The sequence below is a fragment of the Megalobrama amblycephala genome, linkage group LG13 (assembly GCF_018812025.1).
Source record: "Megalobrama amblycephala isolate DHTTF-2021 linkage group LG13, ASM1881202v1, whole genome shotgun sequence".
Classification (NCBI taxonomy): Eukaryota; Metazoa; Chordata; class Actinopteri; order Cypriniformes; family Xenocyprididae; genus Megalobrama; species Megalobrama amblycephala.
The window spans coordinates 20,179,904-20,206,839 of NC_063056.1; the positions used below are offsets into that span (position 1 = coordinate 20,179,904).

At 40.1% G+C, this 26,936-nt stretch overlaps 1 long non-coding RNA gene and 1 pseudogene across 1 annotated transcript; one reads left to right on the forward strand and one right to left on the reverse strand.

Moving 5' to 3' along the window:
- LOC125243529 overlaps nt 1–26,430 on the reverse strand; it is a 28,625-nt pseudogene extending 2,195 nt beyond the window's left edge.
- LOC125243530 lies at nt 13,047–14,255 on the forward strand. The gene is made up of 3 exons (XR_007179056.1): nt 13,047–13,242; nt 13,904–13,947; nt 14,099–14,255. It is a non-coding gene; the product is annotated as an uncharacterized LOC125243530 (long non-coding RNA).
- Nucleotides 26,431–26,936: the final 506 nt, after the last annotated feature.

Consider the following 26,936-nt stretch of genomic DNA (forward strand, 5'->3'; position numbering starts at 1 on the left):
ACCTCTGAATAATGATCCAACAGCCATGCAGACTTCAGTTTCTGGTGGTGTGTCATGTGTGTTAGTTCAGTTCAAACATAGTATAGTATAGTATAGTATAGTATAGTATAGTATAATTATATTTAATTCCATGTCAGCATCTGAGGCTATTTTCATGGCAAAAACTCAATTAAAAAAAAATACATAAATACAATAAAAAGCAAGCAAGCAAGCAAACACAACAAGTAATAGTCAAAGACTACACATGCTGGTTTTGGTCTATCACTGGCTGCAGTCATGTCTTCATCTCAAATATGAAAAACCTGCAATCCACAACTATTTTCTGCTAATTAACTCATATTTGTGTAAAGTAGCCTTGTTGACAAGTCTGGGCAAGTAATGGAAAAACACACATGGCATAGTAATGGTTTTGTAACAGAAATAAACTGCTGCATAAAGAAATTAGGTGTCATGCAAAATGTAATGGTTAATTGCATTACTCACTACCATGGGCGTCGAATACACGGGGGACGGGGGTGGGGGTGGGGGGATGTGTCCCCCCACTTTTAATGAAACGTAAATTCATCCCCCGCACTTTTTGCATGACCTGTTGTTTTATTCTTAACTAAATTGAGGCGATCTATTGAGCGCTTACTCTCGTGTAATATATGGCCACACAGCAGCAGAATACGGTTGTCAGTCCTGTATTTGAATCCTAATACGGTGACAACCGCATTCTATAACCGAACTCACACTTGTACATTTTCAGGACTCACAACCGCATTCTTGGAATATTCGCGCTGTGTGAACGGAACTGCACTGGACAACTAGTTGTCTGTCACATCATACAGTGCGAGAGAGCTGGTGTTTTGTGTGGTTTTGCTTTCTGTAACTCACAGCGACAGAGATATGAGCTGTGTGTCATCTTAAGGTGTTAGATCCAATCTAACACTAGCGGCACCTGCTGGTGAAGTCAACTAACAGCAGATGGAGATCATGCATCGGTACTCTACTGCTTTTCCTGCAGTTCCCAGATGTGAAATGTTGAATTTTCTGCCGAATTTGAACCACTGAATTTGTGGAAGTGAATTTGTAAAGCGAAATGAAATGGACCAAAAATTGCTAGTCAAATATTATAGGTTGTATTTTTAAACAGAATGAATATTTTGGAAGTGAAATCTGAACGGTGAATATAAATTACTGAATTTTTAATAATGAAAATGTGTGTGAAATCTTTTGAATTGAAATATTCATATAAATATACAACCATGTTGAATTTCAGCCAAAATGCAAGCCTTAAAAATACAATGCATCAAAAGCACAGTTAATGTAATGCATTTTTTTCAATTAGTACAATTCAACAAGCTTTTTTATTTCAAGAACATTTGGCATTCATTTACTTCCATAGGGGGCGCTCTCTCGCAGAATGTCTAAAACGGTTTAGCAGCTGAATAAAATGCTGAAATGTATTGTCTGATGAAAAGAAGACAAACATAAGATTGCGACAAGATATGGGTTATGTGTGTTTTTCAAGCCATATCAAGGTATTTATTGACAATAAAGTAAATGAATAATGCAATGCTAATTGACAATTATTTTAATGTTTTTGAAAAAAGTCTCTTATGCTCGCCTAGGCTGCATTTATTTAATAAAAATACAGTAAAAACAGTAATATTGCGAAATATTATTACAAATTAAAATAGCTGTTTTCTCTGTGAATATACTTTAAAATGTAATTTCTTCCTGTGATGCAAAGCTGAATTTTCAGCATCATTACTCCAGTCTTCAGTCTTCAGTGTCACATGATCCTTCAGAAATGTGGAGAAACCATGATGCATTTTTTTTCTGGATTCTTTGATGAATAGAAAGTTCAATGAACAGCATTTATTTGCATTTATTGTCACTGTTACTTTGATAAATTTAATGCATCCTTAATGAATAAAAGTTTTAATAACTCTCTCTTTTTTAATCTTACCACAAGTGTTTGAATGGTATCATTGTTTCCACAAAAATATGAAGCAACACAACTGTTTTCAATATTTATAATAATCATAAATGTTTCTTGAGCACCAAATCATCATATTAGATTGATTTCTGAAGGATCATGTGACACTGAAGACTGGAGTAATGATGATGAAAATCCAGCTTTGATCATAGAAATAAATTACATAGTCACATAGAAAACAGCTGATGTAAATTGTAAAACTATTTCACAATATTACCTATTTAGTTTTAACCTATTGCATTTTTTGATTAAATAAATCCAGCCTTGGTGAGCAGAAGAGGCATGGGCCTGTTTCAATTATAGCTACAATTAAAAATTGTAATATTTACAAACTTTTGACTTTTTTTTATTATTATTGTATAAAATCCATGAGGACCCATAGTGTACCCATAGTGTACTACAAGTGGTAGCCTAATATATTTTTTAAATACAGAGATAGTATATTAAAAGCACATTCTAGTTCATATTTCATGCTGTCTCAAAATAGCACAGTTGAGTACACTTAGATGTTCTTAAGATGATCTTAAGAGAAGAATTTTTAGTATATTAAGTACAAATTAGAGCGTGAAAATAGAGCACCCATACATTATTGAGATGCACTTTTTTCACCTGGGTTTGCATAAGGGGAAGTAAAATAAGGCGGTTTTGTTCATAATTTATATTTACAAACAGTATAAACAAAGCTATGGGCTTATAGGTTAGGCCTAGGCTATTTGTAAACATTTTTACTTTAGTTACCGGCATTTTACATTATTTGTGAACAGGGACTTGCACAGACATTTTGGGGGGGCAGGGGCTCAAGTGGGGAAAAAAGGGCACTTCTCATAATTATTTATTTTAAAAATAATGAACCTTTAAATATATTAAGACAACTTTGACTTCACTTACACTCACGCAATTGTTTTATACTCCACAGATTTCTACAAAATAATTAATTCACACAGATACCATGGTCTTCTTTAGTATTCATTAGGTTTATCACAAGAGAAGTCTACAGCAACTATTTATTTAGAATAAATGACTGCACCAAGGAGAGGGACATAGTTTCACTAATAATTTGTTTATTTTGCACAAATCAATAAATCGTTTTAATTTTTTGGTGTTATTGGAATACTTCTTTCATGAAGTGGACAATTTTAAGATTTTACAATTTTACAATTTTAAGGTTTTTGCCATTTTTGCTGCCATGTCTTTTACTCTAATGGAAAGAAAACTTAACCCTAACTAACTCTACACATTTAGATGGTGTTTGTTTTAAGCCTACTACCCTCCGTCTGTTTGCATCTGTAGATTTCTTCTAATTTAACCAAAAGTTTTCATTGTCTGAGCTCTCAAAATCTTCATTACATTGTCTTCATAAATGATCTGACTGACTCGCCCTTCATTGAATCCTCATCAGTTCCTTTTTTAATCATTGGCAGATACACCTCTTTCTGTCTTTCTTTTCAATCTTAGGCATTCTATACAATTATTAAAAAGAAACTGCTCTTTGTTGTTTCAACCATACCTTTATACAACTATGTGTTACAACCCACTTCACCCCTGTCAGCCATAGTTTAGCTAGCATAATTGTTTGAAATTACAAGGTTAAAATCACATTTTTACAACTACAATTTTCAATCTAATTTAAAATGGACTACAATCTAATATAAGTTAAACAAATTTATTTGCATAACTTTAAGTACTAAACAAAATATAATTTTGGCCAAAACATTTTTTTTTTTTCTTTAGAAAATCTTTATGTGCCTATTTCCAGCTTTGACCACCATTCATTTGGGATCTGTGGGTAAACACTGAAATGATCATAGGACTCCTAGCTTATCCCTGATTGGTGGAATTGGTGGCATTACAACCATTCCTGGTTTCCTCTAAATATCTTGCTATAGGAATTACAGGTGTGTGTGCAGCTTAAGTCATCACAGAGTTTGGGATAATGATCCATTTATCGGGTGGAGGAACATATTGTAGAAATAGAAAAAAACAAAACAATAACAACATAAACATAAACATTCATCTCAACAACTCTGGTTAGCAAAAACTCCCTTGTATCCTCAGATATTCTTCTCTTAAGATATAGGAGCGATTTCTACAGCTATTCTGTAGAAGTAGATGTTTTAACATCTGAAATTGGTCATTACATCTGCATCATGACTTGTGTTACAATTATTCTGTTTAATGTTGATGATTAATGATTATTTTGAGAGTTAGATTTATACAGGCAACATACCAAAAATGATTATGGTCATGACTGATCCATGTCTATCAAAAGGACCTGGACCCTGACAAATCTGAATAAAGATTTACTTTGCAGATAATGTGTGTGATGATTTAAACAAACAAACAAAACAAACAAACAAACAGCCAGTGAAAACCACTAAGTGAAGACTGATGCTGTGTGACTGATCATGTACCTTGTTGTGTTGGATCTGCTGTAGTTTGGCTTGATTTCTTCTCAGAGTTTGAGCTGGTGACTGGAATCAGTTTTGTTGAATCGACTGGAGCTGCAGAAGATGAATGTTCAGATGCAGGACATTAACATCAAATGTTCAAACTCGATCATTACATCACATGACATGCAGTTTGTTTAATCATCGGTATTTACAAAAACAAAAATACAAAAACATATTTAAATTACATAGTAATAAATATTCAACAGCTGATTATGTACCTGATTGTGTTACTGGTTTATTTACAGTTGTGGTTGTCTTTGAGCTGATGACTGGATTTGGTGTCTTTATCTCAGTTGGAGCTGTAAAAGATGAATTTGTAGAAAATCACATTTTTATTCTTGATGAACAATACAAAGTTAAAAATAGTAACATTATAAATAATAACAATTTACCTGAAAACTTGACAGTATATGTGGCTGAGGTCTTCAGTTGACTAACCTGACATCTCCACTCTCTGTTGAGATCTTCATTCAGGAGTGTTGTAGTCAGAGTGCTGATACAGTGTGTTGAGGAGAATAATATCTGATATCTGGAGTCTGTCATCACACTAACACCAGCCTGATTCACCCAGACCAGCTGAAGTCCCTCTGAACGGACCAAACTATCACAAGAGTATGAATACAACTGACAGGAGAGAGTCACAGCTGCCTGGTCTGATCTCAGTCTGTGAGGATGATGAAGAGACTGAAACAGAAAATAAGACAGAAATGACACTACAGATTTTAGTCCTAAGATTACACATAAGTTTAAAAGGAAAATGTTGTTCTTTTAAACTTGAACATATAATCATATAATTTACAGAAACACTGACCATGAAGAAAATGCAGATAAACAGGTGCATCAGTTCCTTGTTTTTGTCCATTCACGAATTGTCGGCAGGTGTAAATCCCATAATCTTCTTGTGTGACTTTCTTGATGTTCAGAGAGCAGTCAGACCCCAGACTCAGTCTCTCATGTCTCTCTATGTCATTATTCTTTATCCCTCCAGTAATCAGTTCAACTGTCTCTGAATATCTGGTATTATAGATCCATGTAGTTGATGTGCAGCCAGAAAGAGCATTATTACAGGGCAGACGGACATTTTCACCAGAACTGCTGAACACATGAGTTACTTCTGCTTCACTTGTACCTGAAGCACAGTAAATTTGAGTAACAATATTTTAATAAACATCAGTAAATGAGAAAAAAACACCACATGAGATCACAACATGAATTCCAGTAAGAATAAATATAAAAGAATCTCAGTCAGACTCAAGAGTAATTAAATGAATTTAACTAATTAATTTGGATCTTCACATTATACAGATCTTTCATAACATCTTATAGACCATATAAAGATTTCTTTACCTGTCAGAAGTGGACAGAGAATGATCAGTCCCAGCAGACACATGTGACACTGATCAGTCATTTTCTGTTTCTGTCAGTCTTTCTTTTCTTTCTTCCTTGAAACATCATCAGCCCCTCCTGTGGTTGTTAACTTCCTCTAATTTGACCAACTTAATAATCAGTTCTGAAACTACAGCTACAATTCACTGACACTACACTGTTAAAAATAAATGTGAATTTACAGGTAATGGTCTGTATTTTTTTTTACAGATTTTTCCCGTTTTGTCATTATACACTGAAACGCATGTTGTTTTACAGATATTTGCTGTAATTTAATTTTCCACAATTAAATTTACAGGGAATTGCATGTATTTTAGTATTACATTAAATTTCTGTTTTTTTAAAAGACATGTTCTGTATTTTTACAGAAAAATGTGTAAATTTACATAAAATGTTGATTAATATTTTACATATTTTTTCTGTAAAAATAGAAAAAAGGGAACAAATGTATAACTACAGAATTCAACATGTTTTTTCCTCTTCCATTTAAGATAATGTGTTGGTGAAAGTTCCCTTTCAGTCGGTCACGTTCGACGTACGTCAGTAGTGACCGACGAATTGGGATATCGCTTAGAGAGCCCTATCAGCTTCGTGTAAACTAAAACAAGCCAATGGAATTGGCGTGCGATATTTGCATAATGCGCACCGCCCCCGACAGGTGTATATAAATAGGAAGCAGATGCAATCGCACTCTGTCTTTCGCTTCGGAGCCATTCAGTGGTGTCCTGTTTAAGAAGACTGTTTGTGTGAACTAAACTGCCTCGAAGAGGATTCACAGCAAGCCGTGTGTGCCGGTGTAACGGTGCTACAGCGAGGTCGCGAGCTCCCGAGGATCCGAGCTATAGCTCTCAACTGCTGTTTTCACAGCACACGCCTAGAGTGAAAGTGTGTGTGTTGCGATTTGGGCCGGTTCCTCGGTGTGTCCAGGGAGTGGTGTACCTGGCACATCGCGTCACTCCCTGTGTGCTTCGGCACGAGCGAGTTGACTGTTTTCCCCTTCTAAAAGAGCTTTACAGACGAACCCTGACAGTATGTCATTTCGTCTGTGCGTTAATGGGTGCGGTCGTTCCCTGGTCCCTGCTGATGGGCACAATCGTTGCATCTCGTGTTTGGGCATTCAGCACGCTGAAGCAGCTTTTGTGAATGGTTCATGTTCCCATTGCGGGAACATGACTATCGCGGTGCTGAGGTCGAGACTCTCCTTCCTGAAGTCTCAGGAAGCGGGGGCCCCCTCCCCTGTGCCCCGTTCGACCGTTTTTTCCGGCCCGGGCCGGAATGACGGTTCGGCGGTGTATAGGAAGGGTGACCTGAGGCTTACGGTCAGGGCTTCCCCGCCGAGCGGAAACGCTCCTCGGGCCCCTGCCGCCTCATCAGCACCGCAACCCATCGTGCCACCGTTGGTTTCCGCTGGGCCCTCTACGGACTGTCCAGCCGTTACCTTTGGTGTGCCGGCGGCGGATCGGATGTCGACCGCTGCATCGGAAGGTGAGCCTGAGTCCTCGGGGGAGGAAGATCCGGACGCGCTGCCGCCCGGGACGGTAGCGTGGCCCGAGTCGGATCCCGAGCTCACGGCTGTGCTCTCCCGGGCCGCCTTGTGCGTCGGGCTTGAGTGGAACCCTCCACCCTGTCCCGGCCCATCTCGGTTGGACGATTGGTACTTGGGGGGGGGTCGCGCTGGTCAAATCCAGCGTCCCGCCCCAATGCCTTTCTTCCCGGAAGTACACGATGAGGTGACCAGGTCTTGGCAAGCTCCGTATGGGGCTCGTACAGGGCCTGGTCCCTCGTCCGCCTTCACCTCCCTGGACGGCGGGGAAGCCAGGGGGTACGCGAAGCTCCCGCCAGTCGAGCGGTCTGTTGCGATGCAGTTGTGTCCAACGGCCGCTGGCGGGCACGGTGAGCCGCGTCTCCCGTCCCAGGCCTGTGAATTCTCAGCCGGTCTGACTGAGAAAGCTTACAGTGCCTGTGGGCAGGCTGCCTCTGCCCTGCACGCGATGGCCCTTTTGCAAGTCTATCAGGCAAAAGCGCTGTCGCAGATGCCCCAGGAAGGTCCTGACCAACAGCTGCTTGGGGAGCTGCGCGCTGCCACTGACCTTGCCCTCCGGGCAACGAAGGTGACAGCGCGTTCTGTTGGCCAGGCGATGTCTACTCTGGTAGTCCAGCAACGCCACCTCTGGCTGACCTTGGCAGACATGAGGGAGACCGACAAACATCGGTTCCTGGATTCCCCCGTGTCTCCGGTCGGCCTTTTCGGCGACGCGGTGGAGAGCTGTGCCCAACAGTTCTCCGCTGCACAGAAGCAGGCTGAGGCTATCAGACATGTCATGCCACGGCGGTCCGCTGCTGCCTCCACCCAGCCGCCCGTGGCTCAGCCTCAGCCCGCTCGTCGCCGAGGGCGCCCGCCTGCGTCTTCCTCCGCCCCTGCTAAGTCGGCAAAGCAGCAGCCTACACCAGCCAAACAGCAGGGTGCCGGTCGCGGACGTGGTGCCCAGCCCGTCTCTGCCAAGCCAGGTGGCAAGCGGTCGGGGAAAACTCGGCCCTGAGACGGGCGACCTGGAGCGGAAGGTTCCTGCCCTTCGGGAGAGTATTCCATCTGCTCTCCCACCCCCGGAGGAGGGCCGGGGGGATTTTGTGGCGTCTGTCCATCTACCGCCGCTGGCTCTCCGGAGTCCAGCGGTACCCACTTTGCCACAAAAAGAGCAGTTTCCTCAAACTCCAGGTCACAAGAGGGCGCGTTTGCCAGTGTGCCAGGCCCCGCCTCGCCACTCGCAACCCCCTCCCATTTCGCCAGTAGGCGACAGTGTGGTGGCGCAGACCGCGTCCCGTGCGCCGTCTCCCATTCGCACTGCTGCCTCGCAGAGTCCGACCTCACTCCGGGCCGCTCCCATGCCGTCCGAGTCGGGTCCCTCTCTGCCTTGCTGCCCCACCCCCGGTGCGTCTGTGGTGCCTTTGGTCCCGCTGGCTCGGAGTCTGGAGGCGTGGAGCACGCTTCCCAGCCCGTCCCGCTGGCTCATTCGCACTATCAGACTCGGCTATGCGATTCAGTTCGCCCGGCGTCCCCCGGTTTTCAGGGGTGTCCACTTCACTCAGGTGTCGTTGGACAGTGCACCTGTTCTCCGGGCGGAGATTGCTGTCCTCCTGGCGAAGGATGCAATCAAGCCGGTCCCTCCAGCCGATATGAAGTCGGGGTTCTACAGCCCCTACTTCATTGTACCAAAGAAGGGTGGTGGGCTACGGCCAATCCTGGATCTGCGCGTCCTGAACCGGTATCTTCACAAGATGCCGTTCAAGATGCTCACGCAGAAACGCATTTTCGAATGCGTCCGTCCCCGGGATTGGTTTGCAGCAATAGACCTGAAGGACGCGTACTTTCATGTCTCGATTCTGCCTCGACACAGACCCTTCCTCCGGTTTGCGTTCGAGGGTCGGGCATATCAGTACAAAGTCCTACCCTTCGGGCTGGCCCTGTCACCCCGCGTCTTTACGAAGGTTGCGGAGGCGGCCATTGTTCCCCTCAAGGAACAGGGCGTTCGTATTCTCAACTATCTCGACGACTGGCTGATCCTGGCCAGCTCGCGAGAGCAGTTGTGCGAACACAGGGACATGGTTTTAGCTCACCTCAGCCGGTTGGGTCTTCGGGTCAACTGGGACAAGAGCAAACTCGCCCCCGGGCAGAGGATCTCTTATCTCGGTCTCGAGCTAGACTCGGTTGCACGGACTGCGCGTCTCACCGAGGCGCGCGTCCAGTCGGTGTTGAACTGCCTGAGTTCGCTCAAGCGCAGGACAGCGGTTCCACTGAAAGATTTTCAGAGGCTCCTGGGGCATATGGCATCTGCAGCCGCGGTCACGCCGCTCGGATTGCTTCATATGAGACCGCTTCAACACTGGCTCCGCGGCCGGGTCCCGAGATGGGCGTGGCAGTGCGGCACGCTCCGTGTCCCCGTGACACCGAGCTGCCGTCGCACCCTTGTCCGGTGGTCGGACCCTTCGTTCCTGCGGGCCGGAGTACCCCTCGAACAAGTGTCCAGGCACGCTGTGGTCTCCACAGATGCCTCTGCCACGGGATGGGGGGCCACGTACAACGGGCATGCAGTGGCAGGTCTTTGGACGGGGCCTCAGCTGCATTGGCATATCAATTGCCTCGAGTTGCTAGCGGTACGTCTTGCGCTGGCCCGCTTCAAGAAGCTGTTGTCAGGCAAGCACGTTCTAGTCCGCTCAGACAGCACTGCGGCCGTTGCGTACATCAACCGTCAAGGTGGTCTACGCTCCCGTCGCATGTCGCAACTCGCCCGCCATCTCTTGTTGTGGAGTCAGAAGTATCTGAGGTCCCTTCGGGCCACTCATGTCCCAGGTGTGCTCAACCGTGCAGCCGACGAGCTGTCACGGCAGCCTCCACTTGCGGGCGAGTGGCGGCTCCACCCCCAGGCGGTCCAGCTGATTTGGCAGCGTTTCGGCGAGGCCCAGGTAGACCTGTTTGCCTCCCCGGAAACTGCCCACTGCCAGTGGTTTTATTCCCTGACCGGCGGCACGCTCGGCACGGATGCCCTGGCACACAGCTGGCCCCCGGGTCTGCGCAAATATGCGTTTCCCCCAGTGAGCCTTCTCGCACAACTCCTGTGCAAGGTCAGGGAGGACGGGGAGCAGGTTCTGTTAGTGGCTCCGTATTGGCCCACTCGGACCTGGTTCTCAGACCTCATTCTCCTCGCGACAGCCCCTCCCTGGCCGATTCCTCTGAGGAAGGACCTCCTGACTCAGAGACGGGGCACCCTGTGGCACCCGCGTCCCGACCTGTGGAACCTCCACGTGTGGTCCCTGGACGGGATGCGGAGGTTCTGAGTGATCTCCCGCAAGCGGTTGTAGACACCATCACTTCCGCTAGAGCTCCTTCCACTAGGAGTCTCTATGCGTTGAAGTGGAACCTGTTCGTCGAATGGTGCGCCTCTCGCCGAGAGGACCCCCGATCATGTTCGGTCGGATCCGTGCTTTCCTTCCTGCAAGAAGGGTTGGAGCGAAGGCTGTCTCCCTCCACCCTGAAGGTGTATGTTGCCGCTATTGCCGCACATCACCATGCAGTTGAGGGTAAGTCCCTGGGGAGACACGATCTGATCGTCAGATTCCTGAGGGGGGCCAGGAGACTCAATCCTCCTCGCCCTTCCTCCGTACCCTCTTGGGATTTGACCCTGGTTCTCACAGCTCTCCGGGGTCATCCCTTTGAGCCTTTGCAATCAGTCGACCTGAAACTATTGTCTCTTAAGACGGTTCTTCTGGTTGCATTGGCTTCCCTGAAGAGGGTAGGGGATCTGCATGCATTTTCGGTCGACGAAACGTGCCTAGAATTCGGGCCCGGTGATTCTCACGTTATTCTGAGACCCCGGCCTGGATACGTGCCCAAGGTTCCTACCACTCCCTTCAGAGATCAGGTAGTGAACCTGCAAGCGCTGCCCTCGGAGGAGGCAGACCCAGCCCTAGCTTTGCTCTGTCCCGTCCGCGCTCTGCGCGTTTACGTGGATAGAACGCGAAGCTTCAGGACCTCAGATCAGCTCTTCATCTGTTACGGAGGCCAGCAGAAGGGAAAGGCTGTCTCCAAGCAGAGGATGGCCCACTGGATAGTGGATGCCATCGCCTTGGCGTATGAATCCCAGGGCGTGCCTTGCCCGCTCGGGTTGAGAGCCCACTCCACCAGAGGGGTGGCCTCTTCCTGGGCGCTGGCTCATGGCGCCTCGCTGACAGATATTTGTAGAGCTGCGGGCTGGGCGACACCTAACACGTTCGCTAGGTTTTATAGCCTACGTGTAGAGCCAGTATCTTCACGTGTACTCGCATCCACTAGTCGGTAGACGTGTTGTACCTGCTCTAAGTGTCGGCTTGCAATGCCATTCCCGCCACTGGCCGGATACGTGCATACTTCACTCCAGTCGAGTTCCCCGCTTGGCGAACCCTGTCGAGTTCCTCCGCCTCCCCCTTCGGCTCGGACATTGCGGAGTGTCTGATGCCAGGCCTACATCCGTCGCTGACGCTGTCTGTTGGCTGGGGCCCATATGTCGTGACCCCTCTACGTGAGCGGTCCCATATGTGTAATTTTCCACGGTTTAAAACTCCCTACGGGCCGAGTCCGTGTCTTTCCCTTAGCAGAGCCAGCTCTGCTGTCACCTGTCAGATGAGTCTCCCCCTAACCAGGTGGAGCCATCCCAGGGACTCCATATGCGTACTGCCCCCCGGGCCAGTCCATATGTGTATTCCCACGTAAACTCCTCCCCCATTGGGTAGGTAGTGGTCTCCGCAGCGTCCCTTCGGGTTCGCTTCCCCAGTGTGTCTAGTTTACTTAGTGGGTAGTGGTTAGACAGCAGTAGACACTCTCGGTGTAAGCTCGCCCCCTTCACCGCCAGCCGGTGCTATGGGCGGCTGAGCTTGCGCTGGGCACTGGAAGGGGTTTCGTAACTGTGGCGCTTTAGTTGGGATCCCAATTCGTCGGTCACTACTGACGTACGTCGAACGTGACCGACTGAAAGGGAACGTCTCGGTTACGTATGTAACCCTCGTACCCTGAAGGAGGGAACGGAGATGTACGTCCCGTCGCCACAGTTTCTGTACCCTCGCTGTAGCGCGGACACCAGTTGTCTCCTCAGCGAAAAACAGAGTGCGATTGCATCTGCTTCCTATTTATATACACCTGTCGGGGGCGGTGCGCATTATGCAAATATCGCACGCCAATTCCATTGGCTTGTTTTAGTTTACACGAAGCTGATAGGGCTCTCTAAGCGATATCCCAATTCGTCGGTCACTACTGACGTACGTCTCCGTTCCCTCCTTCAGGGAACGAGGGTTACATACGTAACCGAGACGTTAGTTTTTTAAGGTTCAATTATAGTATTGGTACATATGGTGTGTAGGCCTTCTATATATTATGCATTGTTTATTTTACTAATATTTTAACCTCAACTTGCACATATGCTTATTTTGAAACTGCTGATTGGCCTTGACTTATTCTCCTCTAAATTTCCTGAACACATCTATTATTGATATGTACATTTTATGTTTTTCCAAATCGAGATGCAAATGCGTAGCTTTGTTTGTTTGTGTGTGTGTGTGTGTGTGTGCGCGCGCGCGCGACGCAGATTCAAATTTGCCGCCGATTACTTTTCCGTTAGTCCCGCCCACAACAGTTCCCGGTCAGAGCCGTACAGTGATGGAAGGGCGAGCGCCGCGGGTAATTTGAATTTATTTCAGGGCAGGCTATGCTTGTGGGTCGTGAGATTAACAGTAGTGTAAAGCAATCGTAAAGAGCAGTCGTCGTGGGCAGGAGAATTCATTTGAACACATCCGTCTGTCCATTCTTCGGAACAGTGTGAGGAAAAACGAAAAACTAACACGTCCTTTCAGCGAGAAGACCACAGCGGACATCATACCAACCGATCACTGGCTGAGGTAAGGGTTAAATTCTACATGTGTGTGATATTTTATATCGTGTGGCTACACATTTATATTGTTTATAGTTTTGAAAAAGCTAATGTTAGTATTTCTAAACGGTGTTCAGACACATAACGTAAGGTAACTGCCGTTGAAAGCAAAACTGCAGCAGGTATCTTTCAATTTTCCATCTGTTTTAAACCAAAGATTAGTTATTTATGAAGTCCATTCAAGTGTTTATATCTTCGTTTAGATGTGATAGTACCGCCATTTTTTCAATCTCTTTTGATACACTGAACGATTAATGTGGCTAACTGCCACTCTGCAGCCTGTAAGTTACAACTCATACTATAGGTCCAAGTTATACGTTACATGAAAGCAGATGAGAGTACAATATGAACAACATTATAAATTAAATATTCTGAGTAAATATTCTATACATCTGCTTGCAAACACGAATAGTATGCATATATTAGTGTTATAATAAATACTAATAATAGAAAAAAATATTACATGACCTGAGTAAATTGTCAATACTGAATCATAAGATACATTGGATAGTTGGATATAAATATTCCAGATCAAAGAAGGTTGAGGATTTGCATTGTCTCAGGAAAACATATGCTGGCATGTTTGAATGAATGTATTAGCCAACTAATTTATTTCTTCATGATTTCAGGTCATGTGGAAAGACTGGAGATCTACAGCAGCATTGCAGTCCAGGTGTGGAAAGAGTACTATTCTTATACAACAAATTCTTTGTTTACATCTTTCATGTACAGTATTTTTTGTTGTAATTGTAACTAGAATCATTCAGAAACATGACTTTTCCTATCACTGCTATCCTGACACACATCTCTACTTTTCATTCCAGCCAGATGATCAACCAGTAGCTGCTCGCATCTCAGCCTGCTTGATGGAAATTTCCGACTTTCACCTGGATGACCTTTACCTTCAACTTCACCTTGCCAAGACAGAAGTTCTTGTGGTTTCAGCCACCCATCCTTTGTGTTATAATCAATCAGTTAAACTTCACAGACCACAGTGCTGGAACTGCCTGATCTTGAAGATTTGCCAGTACAACATTGGGAAGACCAGGCCATTCCTATCGGAAAATGCTACACAACAGAACAACAACTGGCTCTGCAAGCCTGTACCTATACGCCCTCCAGAAGCTTGCGCTCTGAAAGTGAACAGCATCTTGTGCCATCCCAAAGGGGCACAAACTCACTTTAACTGACCTTTACCTGGACTGTCCCATGCTGGTGGAATAACCTGACTAACTCAAACCATTTTCAAGAGACTGCTAACGATGCATTTTTTTGTGTGTGAACAATTGTCCTGATGATACTATCTGATTAACTGAAAAAAACAATTTCTATGCATACTGTGCTAGACTAACTGGAAATTGTCATTGTACTTATTGTTGCATCCATTCCCAGGTGAAAAAAAGTACATTTCTATAATGTACTTAAAGTGCTCTATTTTCATGCACTAATTTTGTACTTAATATACTAAAAATGTATCTTTAGTACTTCTTAAGATCATCTTAAGAACATCTAAGTGTACTCAACTGTGCTATTTTGAGACACCATGAAATATGAACTAAATGTGCTTTTAATATACTATCTCTGTATTTAAAAAAGATATTTAATTACCACTTGTAGTACACTATTCAAATGTACTATAAGTGGTATCTAAATACATTTTTTTTAAATACAGAGATAGTATATTAAAAGCACATTTTAGTTCAAATTTCATGGTTTCTCAAAATAGCACAGTTGAGTACACTTAGATGTTCTTAAGAAGTACTAAAGATACATTTTTAGTATATTAAGTACAAAATTAGTGCACTAAAATAGAGCACTTTAAGTATATTATAGAATTGTACTTTTTTTTCACCTGGGTTGTACTCCTTGTAGTCACTTTGGATAAAATGTAATCATATGTATAAAATAACAGCAATATTACAATATTAAAAGTATACAGAAATTGTCTTTAATGTAGATGTTCTATATACTAAGCTTGAATTTCCTATAATTTAAGTAACTTGACATACAATGTCTTATGTACAATGACTAATACTGTACATGTGCATGTTCCTTTGATTAAATGTATTTGGTATTATATTTTGTTCATTTAACAGAAATTGGTTTTTATTTTTATGCATTTCTAAGTAATTAATTTATAGATTGATTGTAGTTGTGAGCGGTTCTGTAAAAATAAAGATTAATACTGTAAAATGCAAACATTTGTTTTTGAATTTATGTGCTAATTGCATTTTTATAAATAATTTTTTAGTTATTGTACATGGAAAAATCTATATTTTAAAAGTAAATAACTGTAGATGGACAGAGCAGCTTGATAAAATCAATTTGCAGAGATTAACCTGAAAGTTAGTCATTTTCTCTGTAATCTGACATAATTTATCAGTTTTTTCACGGTTTAATAAATTATCAACAGTAATATACTGTAATTTAATGAATTTTGACTGTAAAGTCTGTTCTGTATTTTTACAGTTTTTGTATGTAATTTTGTGAAATGGTTATTTGCTGTAATTTAATGGAATCTGTCTGGAAACTCTGCTGCCAGACTTTTTACAGGATTTTTTTTACAGTGTATATACTATTCATGATGGACAAAATATAAATATGCTCATATGGAATTACAGTTAAAACAAATATGCAATTCAGAGACGCCTTGTAAGAGACCATAATGGCAAAAAACATCAAGTTTTCATTGTAAATTAATCTTTGATCTAAGACTCTGAATGGCGCCTATAAGTGTCAAAGTTTGTTTGCAACACGCACACTTGTATATGTGTTTTACTGGGACTCTCCATAAACCAATGTAATCTAATGTCCTGGGTCGAGTTCTAGTGTTTTCTGAGCTGTCAGCTCTTTGTTCACTGAGGCTGAGAAACATGTTAGTACAAGAATGTGAGAACTCAGATAGTTTGACCACACTGGTTTAACAGTCTGATCATCTCTGAACCCATTTTAAACTTTGGGCTTTGAATTCTCACACATTCAGGCAGTTCCTCTTCTTTTTAAAAGTAGGTTTCCTTTCATATACATTTAGCTACAAACTACTTACAACTGTTAGTGCTGCAGTGTTTTAAATGTTTAGTTCCCCTGGCTGCAATTTACAAGTAAAAAGTTCAAATTAGTTGATTCATGTGTGTTTAATTATAGAACTGTGCAGTATTGGCTGTCCAAGAACATGAACCAGAGATAAAATGTGGTTCTATGCACATACATTTTTGCATGCTTAGAGAAGTGGTTCCTGAATCTGAATGTCTTCCTTAGCCTGACACATCTCAGCTCTTGGAGTCTCTATTAAGGAGCTGATGACTTGAATCAGGTGTCTTTAGCCCTGTCCAAATACCCACACTTGCAGTCTTTGCACTTGACCACTTGCCTACTTATATGATGTATTTCCTGTATTTGACTCAAGTGTTCAAGTGGGCGTGAAGACTGCAAGTGTGTGTAGAACTTTTGATTGCCTGGGACACATTTATAGTCTTGCAAAAGAATCAAGTGTTTACAGAGCTTTTTTTTTTTTTTTTTTTTTTTTTTTAATATATTTTGAGTGCTTTGCATTTTAAAATACACTTCTAAATATATGTTCAGTGGTTGCTATGTAACTAACAGAAAACACAATATTAAAATTTTAAGTGATAAAAAGCATGCCAGTGATAAAAAGCAGTTGCAAATGATGTACAAAATACACACAGCCTACCCACCTTTACATCAATAAAATGCACAACACTTTATATTTTACTACCAAATTGTATGTATTATATAATTAATTTAACTTAGTCGAATGTTTTCCTTGACATCTCGCGATTTCGTGGCATGTGAGGTCCCAAACATAATGCATGATGGGATACGCTTAACCTCGAATAGCGCTCAGAAGCAGTATTCAAGATAGTGTGGGTTTAGTGTGTGTTAAGGGCACTGCACTTGGGCATTTTTAAGAGGACAGTCCTGCGCCCTTACTTCTGCTCTCAAGTGGACAAGACCACAAGTGTGGGTATTTGGACAGGGCTTTTGATTAGGGTGTGCACTGTTGGGGAGGTTCCAGATAGAAGTTTGGGAACCACCGTCATTGGGTTCAAATTTACATTTGTAAAATATCTTATATTGACAACATTCAAATTGTACAATATTTATATATGAAATCTTTTAAAATGTATAAATGTTTATGAATCCTGAGGTTCATAGAATATTGAAAATAAAGGAATAAATATAATTGATATTAGTGCATTTTTCCATTGATGTGGACTGAACATGTACCAAAATACTCTGGCTGTATCCAAAATCACTAGTTGTTGCGGTGAAATTATGGGATTGAACGAGTGAGCTTGATGTCCACTATATGTCCGGACACAACTGGCTGTCCCCTCAAATAGTGTACTATATAAAGATGGGGCTACAGTTCCTTGCATATGCACTATTCAGCAGCAACAACTAAATGACAGCATGAACAGCATGAAACAAATAGCTTGACAAATAGCAGTTGGCTCTTTTTAGTCAATAAAAAACATATCTGATTTAACAAATGACTTAAATGAGCAGGCTAGTTTTTTCTTGGTCAAACACTGACAGTTTACTAATTGAGAGACATAAATAGATGTAGCTGTATTTATGAATCATATAAAAAGACTGTGAAAAGTAACTTAAAACCTTTGATAAATTATTAAAACATTTGGCAATGGAATTTAAAAACAAAACAAAAAATATTCATTAAAGTACTTCAATCATTAATGGAACCATTAAAAAAAACAGAAACATTAATATTTTAATTACATTTATTTAATTAAACTCCCATTAATAGTCATGATGATCTCTTCTTTTAGTTTATTTGTTAACAGGGGCAATGCACATCAATAAACATAACTGTAAATGTGCCAGGATTAGCCCAAAAGGCTATTTTTCATCTGTAGACCCTTGACAGAATGTTAAAAAGTCACCCTAAACAAAGATAAAATAAAAGTAAATTATCTAGACAAAATAAAAATATAAGGCAAGGAAGAGAAAGAGATTGAGAGAAAGAGAAAAACAGAGAAAGAGAAAGAGAGATGGCAACAGGAGAAGGCAACCATGAGCAATTTGTACAAAAAAAGTCTATTTTGTCAAGAATACAATACTAATGTTGACAATGCTGAGTTGTCAGTAACCATTTTTTTTAGATGATTTGAGATGTTTCTTTAAAACTGACTGCAGTCTCTCAGTTCTTCTACAGGCACTATTAAATAAAGCATTTCTGAGCATCTCTGCATCAGTCACTAGAGGACGTTAACAGTGTAGCTTGGGTATTAAACACAGTTACCATCATATTTACAATGAAAAAACAATTCTGACCTCACAGCACATTCTGTACACCAACAGATTTTTTTTTAACAAACTCGCATCTGACACTGTCAAAATACATTGCATCTCTATCCTTAAAATGCTCAAACAGTTCAAAAACCAAATTTTAATTCCTATCATATTGTATATGTTTACATTATCATGTAACTTTGCCTGTTTTCATAATTACAACAAACTAACAATAAACTGGCCTGTAGTAATCAATCAACAAAACTGATGATTTAATGAGAATGATCTAAAAAAAAATGTCCTCCATGCATCATATCATAAGGTCTTTTTTAAAATGAATGACTGTTTTACTCATTTGTGATGGTTCTTGTTCACAGAGGCATAAAGTTGACTGTTGTTATCCTGAGGTCCAGCTGTTGCTCCACTTGATGGAAGCGTAAGTCACTGTATCATCAATGTTAACCTGAATGAACATCACAGATATTGTCAAACAAGTTTCAAGTTTCCAGCCCACAACTATTACAGCCTCATGTTAGATTTTAACGCAAGGAACTGCTTTTAAGAATAAAACTAAAAAGTTTGAGAGAATATGGATGGACATTGATGGAAGTAAGGAAGTGTTTACTCACCTTGTTGTTTTTGTCTTGGATTTTACTGTATGTGAAAACCTCAGTATAAGTCACATCATCTTTCTGCTCCTAAACAATGAAAATATGGAGAAAGTTATGAAATACCTGAAATGTTGCATCATGGTTTCCAATTTATTTATTCTTATCGGTGACATTTACACAAGAAATAAATAGTGCATACTAACTTGACATTTAGCTGAAGCTTTTGTCTAGCCTGACTAAAAACTACACACAGGACCCATTTACCCTGGAGCAGTGATTATGAACACAATAATAATACAGTAGCTCATGGATCAACCTCATGGCTCTTTGACTTACTTACCACAAAGTCATCAGTCCCTCTTTTGTTATCTGAAAAATAATGGTGCCACATGTAATAGGAATACTTATGATAAAGACAGAAAAACAATGTCTGTCAAAGAATGTCAGTAATGCAAGTTAAACATTTCTAAAATAATTCTAACGCTGTAGAAACTTTATTTTGTCTTGTTAATTCATTGATTCCTCTTCCCTTATTAGAGTTTTATGTTACAATTATAAATCAGCAAAATCTGACAATACTATAGTCCAAAACAGACATCTTTATCGTCACATTTTTTTTTTTAATGAACATATTCTGTGATAAAATCGAAACTAATGTGCTTGTCTGTGAAGTCAAATTTCTTGGATTCTTTGTTGTAACAAAATATGAGAAACTAAAACTCACCAGCTTTTGGTTTTCTATTATGAATCACCCAAAAAATAACAGAAAGAAGGAGAACAGCCAATGCAGCAACAAGACCAGCAATCACTGAGGGCAAGGAAGTCTCTGAGGGAGGGACTATATAGAGACATGTTCAGATCCAGACAAAACAACAGCAGAATGTCTATTGTACATTACTATCATTTTCAACAAAGATTAAAAACAACAACCACTGACAGCCATATAAAATGATTAATTACACATTTAATATCATAATTATCTTGAAGAAAATTCATTTTTGTTGAGGATGCGTTTACAAAAAGCTTTTCTGGTTACACTTTATTTCGATAGACCACTTTGGACATTCTTTAAGTAACTTTGCAACATGTCTAACTCCCATTAGTTTGCAACTACATGTCAACTAACTCTATTAGTAGAGTAATAATATTTATTATTAGTAGACTATAATAAATTGACGTTACAAGTGCGTTGTGGTGCTCGGTCTGGTCAGGATTAAAAGCGTTTCTAAGAAATAGCTTACTACACCTTTAAAGTTAAATAAAAGATTAAAGATTTATATATAATATATATATTTCAACTGCTGTTGCTCTAACCTGTCTGTGTTTCAATACTGCCCATGGTTCAAAAGAGACAAAATGGTAACCCACTCCTAACCCTAACCCATTTTTTCTTTAGATGTTTTAGGCAAATTTTACAGGAATGTAAACAAGCTAAACAAGCTTTTGTAACCAAAAACAGAGGCCACATATGCTTCAAAATAGGTTTATTTAAACAATCCAAATGAGCAATTTATTCTACTTCTTTGCTATATTTTAAATTTTCCTTTTTTTAAAAAGTATACGGCTTATGTACATTCAAATGGTCTTCAAGGCAGCCACTAGTCATGTGACTATCACTAAAAACTGAGACCCACACAGCATTTGATCACTGCATTTACAGAAATCGTTTCACTTTAAACTAATGATCTCCTAGCAAATACATTCATTATTATTTGAATTATCACTCAGTGAGTCATTTAACTCAGTATTACGGTCTCTGCAAAGCTTTTGTCTTTAAAGTGTGCAAATTCACGCATTTTCATATTTACATGCAAAGGGATTCCGCAACTTTTTTGTCAGCTGAACCTCTTTGCCCTAATGTATATACTTGAAGTAAGCCCTTAGATTTTAAGTTAATAAGTTAGGTCATTAATAAAATTAAACCAATGATAAATATTAAATGCTCATGGTTCTCTGATGTTGGTTATTGTTTACACAGGTATGCAAATATTTAAAAAAAAGTAAATGCTTTATTTTGGTTGTTTTTATTTTTAAATTATTTATTGATTATATTTATTAATTATTAATTATGATTTAATTATTTAATAGCTTTTCATTAAACTCACAAACTCCTGCAGTTCCTTCAGGAACCCCATGAGAAATCCTGACATTATATAATATTTAATGCACTTCATGTTGTTGATATAAAATGGAATATATTTTCTTTCTCTTTGTATTTTTATATCAATATAACTGTAATTGTAAAACTGTTAGCAAAAACTCCCTTGTATCCTCAGATATTCTTCTCTTAAGATATAGGAGCGATTTCTACAGCTATTCTGTAGAAGTAGATTATGTTTTAACATCTAAAATTTGTCATTACATCTGCATCATGACTTGTGTTACAATTGTTCTGTTCAATGTTGATGATTAATGATTATTTTGAGAGTTAGATTAATACAGGCAACAGACTATACCCGAAATTATTATGGGCATGACTGATCCATGTCTATCAAAAGGACCCCATCACTGACCTCTGAAATCTGATTAAAGACTTACTTTGCAGATAATGTTTGTGATAATACCACTAAGTGAAGACTGATGCTGTGTGACTGATCATGTACCTTGTTGTGTTGGATCTGCTGTAGTTCGGCTTGATTTCTTCTCAGAGTTTGAGCTGCTGACTGGAATCAGTTTTGTTGAATCGACTGGAGCTGCAGAAGATGAATGTTCAGGACATTAACATCAAATGTTCAAACTTGATCATTACATCACATGACATGCAGTTTGTTTAATCATCGGTATTTACAAAAACAAAAAATACAAAAACATATTTAAATTATATTTAGTAATAAACATTAAACAGCTGATTACGTACCTGATTGTGTTACTGGTTTATTTACAGTTGTGGTTGTCTTTGATCTGCTGACTGGAATCAGTTTTGTTGAATCGACTGGAGCTGCAGAAGATGAATGTTCAGATGCAGGACATTAACATCATATTTTCACTCAATCATTACATCGCATGACATCCAGTTTGTTTAAACATCGGTATTTATTTACAAAAAAAAAAAAAAACATTTAAATTATATTTAGTAATAAGCATTCAACACTATGTACCTGATTGAGTAGAAGTTACTGGTTTATTTACAGTTGTGGCTGTCTTTGAGCTGATGACTGGAGTCAGTGTCTTTGTCTCAGTTGGAGCTGTAAAAGATGAATTTGTAGAAATCACATTTTTTATTCTTGATGAACAATACAAAGTTAAAAATAGTAAAATTATGAATAAAAACAATTTACCTGAATACTTGACAGTATATGTGGCTGAGGTCTTCAGTTGATTTCTCTGAGTAACCTGACATCTCCACTCTCTGTTGAGATCTTCATTCAGGAGTGTTGTAGTCAGATTGCTGATACAGTGTGTTGAGGAGAATGATATCTGATATCTGGAGTCTGTCATCACACTAACACCAGCCTGATTCACCCAGACCAGCTGAATTCCATCAGTACGGACCAAAGTATCACAATAGTCTCCATATGAATACAACTGACAGTAGAGAGTCACAGAGCTGCCTAGTCTGATCTCAGTCTGTGAGGATGATGAAGAGACTGAAACAAAAAATAAGACAGAAATCACATGTCAGATTCAGGCTTTTCACTAAAGAGTTCAAAGAGAGAATGGTTTTCTTTTGAAATTGAACATAATCATCTAATTAATTTATAATGAACATTAATTAAAGGATTAGTTCACTTCCAAAAGAAAATTGCCCCAGGCATTACTCACCCTTATGCCATCCTAGGTGTATATGACTTTCTTCTCTCTGGTGAACACAATCGGAGATATATTAACTAGAATGTACATTTCGTGAAGAAAATGTGAATGCTGCTTGCAGTGGCAAAACTTGGCACTCTTGATTATCATGATGCTAACACCATTAGCATGCTGCTACCATGTTTTTGGCAAAACGCTAACATGATTAACATGTTGCTAGTATCATGTTAGCATTATTACCATGTTGTTACCATGTTTCACAAGATGCTAATGTGATTAGCATGATGCTAACATGATTAGCATTCTACTAGCATTATGCTAACACAATTAGCATGCTACTAGCATGATGTTAACACATTTTTACTTGTTTATGTCATGTTTAAACCCTAAGCTAACTGCTATTAGCATGTAGCTATTCTATGCTAGCATGTGTAGCATGTTGCAAGTCCAGTTTGTTAGCATGAGTCAAAAAAGCCAACCCCCATGTCTCTACGATGTTCTGATGCAGAGATATAGGTCTTGATAAACGGTTGCTAGGGTACTCTGTTTGGTTGCTAGGGAGTGGCTTGGCAGCTCCCAATGATGATACTCCAAAGGCTGCTTGCCAGTATGCCTTTGGCAAGCACCATTAATAAATATCCTGATGCATCCAAGCTTTAAAATGGCAGTGAGTGGGATCAATGCAAAGTGTAAAAAAAGTGTAAAATTTAACCATATTTAACAAGTTAAGTAAAATATCTTGCTTCTGCCAGACTGCCTTCCGTATTCAACTTATGAAGAAAGTGTAAAATTAAAATACCTAGGATTGCTTGAGGGTGAGTAAAGCTTGGGCTAATTTTCATTTGAAAGTGAACTAATCCTTTAATTCAGTAATCAAATAATTTACAGAAACACTGACCATGAAGAAAATGCAGATAAACGGATGCATCAGTTCCTTGTTTTTGTCCATTCACAAATTGTTGGCAGATGTAACGCCCATAATCTTCTTGTGTGATTTTCTTGATGTTCAGAGAGCAGTCAGACCCCACACTCAGTCTCTCACGTCTCTCTGTGTCATTCTTCTTTATCCCTGAATTAATCAGTTAAACTGTCTCTGAATGTCTGATATAGATCCATGTAGTTGATGTGCAGTCAGGAAGAGCATTATTACAGGGCAGACTGACATTTTCACCAGATCTGCTGAACACGTGAGTCTCATCCACTCCACTGGTACCTACATATTAATATAAAATAGCAAAATAATATAGTTATTTATTTAATATTTAATGACATACAGAAAATAGTTTCTTGATTATGAAAAACTAAAGTAATATTCAACATATACTGACACAAAATTTCAGCAAGACAAAACCATGTACTCTCAATCCAACTCTTTGCCAATCTCTGTACCAAAGTAAATCAATTATTTTTTAACAAACGGTTGTTCACATTATACATGTCTTGTATAATATCTTATAGACCATATAAAGATTTCTTTACCTGTCAGAAGTGGACAGAGAATGGTCAGTCCCAGCAGACACATGTGACACTGATCAGCCATTTTCTGTTTCTGTCAGTCTGTCTTTTTGTTCTTTCTTTAAACATCATCAGCCCCTCCTGTGGTTGTTAACTTCCTCTGATATTTAGTGCTGACACTATATACAGCTGCATTTCACTGACGCTAAACTGATGCATGATAAAGAAGTATATACTGTTTAAAGCAGTTTAGTTTGTTCTGAAAGTGAGGGGCCACTGAAACTTATGACTGTAATTTTCATGTGCACTGAAATAAATGATACAGCAACTGGGAAAGAAAAGTCAGAAAAATCGGCTACAATTAACATATAAAGGTCATTTATTTGTTGCGTTTCTCCAAAATTTTAATGTAACTGAAAGTTTTATTTTATGGTATCACCATAATTGCTTTTATCATTTTCATATTGCATTTGTTTTCTAGTTAGTACTTCACCCAACTGAAAACTCATGCGGAAGGTTTGTTAAAATAATACCAAAATACAATTAACTCAGAAACTAAAAAACAAGGAGACTGAGAACACCAATATCACAGCCATAGAAGGACAAGAAACACTAGAGGTGCTTCTCAATAGCCTCAAATGCTTCCTTGTTTCTTTGTTCCTCTGTTCTCCAGCCTGTGACCTGGAAAAATATCAAAGAAAGACATCTTAAAGGACATCTCAGTTCTCTATTTGCACCATGAGGAGGCGAGGAACGAGGAGTAAGGAAGCTTCCAGAAGACTGAGCGAGGGTGCACAGGTGTATCCTGTGCGGAGGTCTGAGCTGAGACGTGAGGAAAGGTAACGAGGATGCACATATAAGAATGGAGAAGCACCCTAGAGCTTATAATACACAAAGGCTAGTAGGACACACCTGAAGAAACAATCAAAGACTAATGAGGGGAACAAGAATACTTCAAAATAAGAGTCCTCGAAACAAAAGCACATGGAACAAAAAAACAGGGAATGTTACACATTATTTCGTAATAATAACAATATATTTATATCAGTTGTGAGAACTGTCCACTCTATAATCCAACCATAATCATCCACCAGCACTCTAAACACACATCAGAACTACAAACTCTTTCACGTTTAAAAATGCTAAAAGCAGCAATATATTTATATTATAAGGACCTTCAAGTATTGCCTGTTAATTGTGTATTGTAACTAAAGTAGTTGTGCTCATTTATTGTTCTTTTTTTCTCAGCCCTAATGGTTGTCTTTTTACTCTTTATATTATGGTGTGCTAGTATTCTCAGAGCTGTGGGTGCAATGTCGAGGTGTGGAACATGTTAGTAAAGAGTGTGAAAACTGTTCGTTTGACCACACTTGTTCAACTTACAGCGTGTGGGTTGATGTGACTTACCATCACTGAACCCACTTTAAACTGATGAACTCTCACACATTCACAGTTCCTCTTCTTTCTTTAAGCTGCTGCATGGTTTTAAACTCTGTAACTTTTCAGTTCATGATAGCATACTTTCAACATGTTTAATAAACAGAAATTAAACACAATTTTAATTTATTAAACAAACAAAATACTCAAATGAGTTTGGAACCATTCTGTTCCACAGCATTGATTATTGTGGTAGAGGTCAAATTTATCTAACCCTAGCATCATGTTAAAAGTGTCTAAGTGGGTGCTGCTGGTTCTCTGCCAGAATCACACTTTTTAGTGTCACAGTGAAGAGGTTAGAAAAAAAAAAAGATCATACAAAATTACAAATACTGTGGCCTTAGGTGATGGAGCTGCAATATCCTGGTTCAGGCTCTAATCTGCTCTCACTGTCATTACTGCATCTCACACTCTAATGAATGACTAAAGGTCAGAACAGCAGAATCAATACAGAATCAACTGTATTAAATAAATAATCATATATTTATTTATGAATCATATATTTATATATTTATAATCATATATTTATTTATGAATCATATATGATCACTAATCACTTCCTGCTTCGCTACTGTTCGGACGCTCTTGCTTACAGCTCCGCGCTTTGCTCTATTGCTTTTATATTTTATCTCCTAATTTTAACTACAGCAAATCGGCACAGTGCTCAAACGACAAATCTTGGCAACAACAATCTTTTTAACTGGAAGAATTGCTACAAAAAAAGGGGAATTTTTATCCAACCAGCCTCCCACTGACCGCCATCAGCTTACATTCCGGAGAAGGGAAAACACAGCTGCCTACATCCAAAAGGATTAGAAATAATATGCCTCTTCTGGTTGAAGAATCTACCTGCTGCACAAACTGCCACAGACTTCTACAAAGGATTGCAGTTCTTGAAACAAAGTTACTTGCGGGACTACCAAACCAGAAGGAACACACAACAGAGCTTCGTCATGGACGTCCTCAGCACAAAGCCGGTGAGTCCCATGAATCTAATGCCCCTAAACAGACCGTACTGAGTGCCGGAACTGATCAGCACATTAATCGATGGCACACACAGGGAGCGAGACCCAAAGGCACTCGAGACATCAGATTGTCACGAGTATCACATATTAATGCAGTAGCATCCTCTACC